This window comes from Triturus cristatus, chromosome 7, assembly GCF_964204655.1.
Source record: "Triturus cristatus chromosome 7, aTriCri1.1, whole genome shotgun sequence".
NCBI lineage: Eukaryota > Metazoa > Chordata > Amphibia > Caudata > Salamandridae > Triturus > Triturus cristatus.
This window is the reverse complement of record NC_140590.1, coordinates 1,012,132,063-1,012,134,562: the sequence shown is the minus strand read 5'-3', so window position 1 is coordinate 1,012,134,562 and position 2,500 is coordinate 1,012,132,063. Positions and strand designations below refer to the sequence as shown.

General features: G+C 38.1%; 1 pseudogene; it reads right to left on the bottom strand.

Annotated features, from left to right (window-relative positions):
• LOC146811009 (28S ribosomal RNA) overlaps positions 1-2,500 on the bottom strand; it is a 7,994-nt pseudogene that overhangs the window by 2,570 nt on the left and 2,924 nt on the right.

Here is a 2,500-nt window from a genome sequence, read left to right as displayed (position 1 = left end):
CTGAGGCCCCCAAAAGATCTTTTCGAGTACAGGAGACCATCACATGTGTATGCAGGAAGGTGTAGGAAATGTTTGACATACTTTCTAATTGTTTGATCCAGGATGTTTAAAGTTTTCGCTTCTGTTCCTGTCATTTCCAGTTTAAATGACAGTTTAGGGATCAAGTATTTACAGAATATTTCTATTTTCTGTGTGGGCTTAAGTGGTAGATTGTCGAGTTTTTGAGCCCAGTCAACAAGAACCTCATTAATTTTGTTGTTGCTTGAATGGCCGGTGTGTGGATCGAAGTTCAGTCCGAGGTATCTCTCACTTTCTCCTGGGTGGATGTTTTCAATGTTTTGTTTTTCAAATTGCCATGGTCTACAGTTGTTTACTAGGATCTTATCTTTACGATGACTTATATAAAATCCATGTGTTTTTTTCACATTAAGTTTTAATCCTGTTATTTTACTGAATTTTTCAATGATTTTCAGATTTGTACTCATTCCTTCCCAGGTGTTGCTGAGTACTGCGATGTCATCGGCAAAGGCCAGAGCGGTGATTTGCTTGATGAGATTATTGGAACCAAATGTGAAGCCCTTGCCTTCTTTCTGAAGATCACAGATCAGAGGATCCATGGCAATATTAAACAGCAGTGGGGATAAAGAGTCACCTTGTTTAACTCCTGACTTCATTGTCATTTCTGGAGTTGCTTCATTGTTTTTTCCCTTGAAAAATGTTGTTGAGTCAGTGTATAAGTCTTTTATTATGTCTCTGATGCATGATGGAACCCTGTGTCTTTCAAGACTCTGTAAAATATGACCATGGCTGACAGAGTCAAAAGCTTTTGATATGTCTATGAACACCACTGCCAACGAGCTTCTGTTCTTTCGTGCCCCTTTTATAATGTTTTGCAGAAGAGTCAGATTTTCGAGACAACCTCGCACCTTCATGAAGCCTTTTTGTCTCGTATTTATTTCAACGAAAAATGTGAGTCTTTTGGTTAATATTTTTGTGAACAGCTTCATGAATGCCGTACCGATAGTAATTGGACGCCAATTACTTATCTTTCTGAGTTCGCTAATCGGTACATTCTTGGGTATTAGTATTGACCTGTTCTTCTTAATACTTTCTGGTACTCTTCTCATCAATAGCCAAGACGATAAGATTCTGGGTAGTAGTCTTGGTTGCCTGCTATGCACTTTATTTAAGTCATTCAGACCAATTTTATCAGGCCCCACTGCTTTCTTTAAATCTGATTCATCAAAGGCTTTAGTTACTTCGAGCAGTGTAATTTCTTTACATAAACTTCCAATTTCCCATTCATCTGGTATTCGGTCAATTGGGATGAATTTGGGATTTTTCTTGTTCTCTTTTTCAATTATGCCTTTATAGTATTGGAAGATTTCATCAGCACTGATTTGACAAGTGGCATCTTCTGCCCCATCAGTGATTATCCTGGCAATTTTCTTTTTGTCTTTTTGGAACATTGTCTGATATTCTTTGTAACTGCCCTTTGCTTTTGTATATTTTTTCTTTTGTGTTTGATTGGGCCTTCCATCTTTCTTTGGTATCTTGTTTTGTCCAGGGGCAGTCTGTTGCTCAACTTGAGCAGAGTTCATAGGTTCATTGTTGGGTTCGCTCGATAGTTCGGTATGATTTGATGGTTCAGGACTTATATCATTGGTGTTTTCTGATATATAAGTCACTATCTCATCCATCAGATCCATAGCAGCATCATGATGCTGGATGTTTTTTGTGTACTTTTCGATTTCTGTGATTCTATCATTTAGCTCATCAAAGTTTCTTATTTTTGGCGCTCGTTTCCGATTGATAAAGTCTCTGCGCCTTTCTGTTGTTACTTCAACTGCAATCTCTGGTTCATCGCAGGAGTCATTCTCAGAGACATTGGATGCTTGCAGTACATCCTTTGTCGATTTTTTGCTCTTATCTCTTCTATCTCTTCTTTTTTCTGCAATTTGTTTACTATTTTTATTGTCAAAATGCGGGACCATCAGCGCATTAATGTTTCTTTTGTTCTCGTACATTTTTTCCAATTCTGTTAATAACAATATTTCCTCCTGTGACCATAGTTTTGATGGTTTGCTGCTTGCTAGAGCTGCCAGTCTCGCCTCATTTTGCGCTCTTGGATGTGCGTGCCGAGCATGTTGTGAAACTCCAATCTTTGTTCCAAATCTGAGGTCACAGTAGCTGCACAGGAATGACAGCTCTCCTTTTTGAGGTCTTCCTTTACATTTTGCATAGTGACATGCAATATTGTGATATTCGGCTTCTTTGTCACATTTTGAACAATACGCTTTGAGATAGAAGCCTTTATGCTTGTTGGAGACATGTTTTCTCAATTCTTTGAAGGTTCCCATCATGTCTCCACACAAGTCACATTTATACTTTTCGTTTGGGTATTTCCAATATGTGACTTTTTTGGAGTAGTCACTTTTCTTTGTTACCAGTTCTTTGCTGATTTCGTATACATCCGGTAGGTTTTCAAAATTGGCTGTAT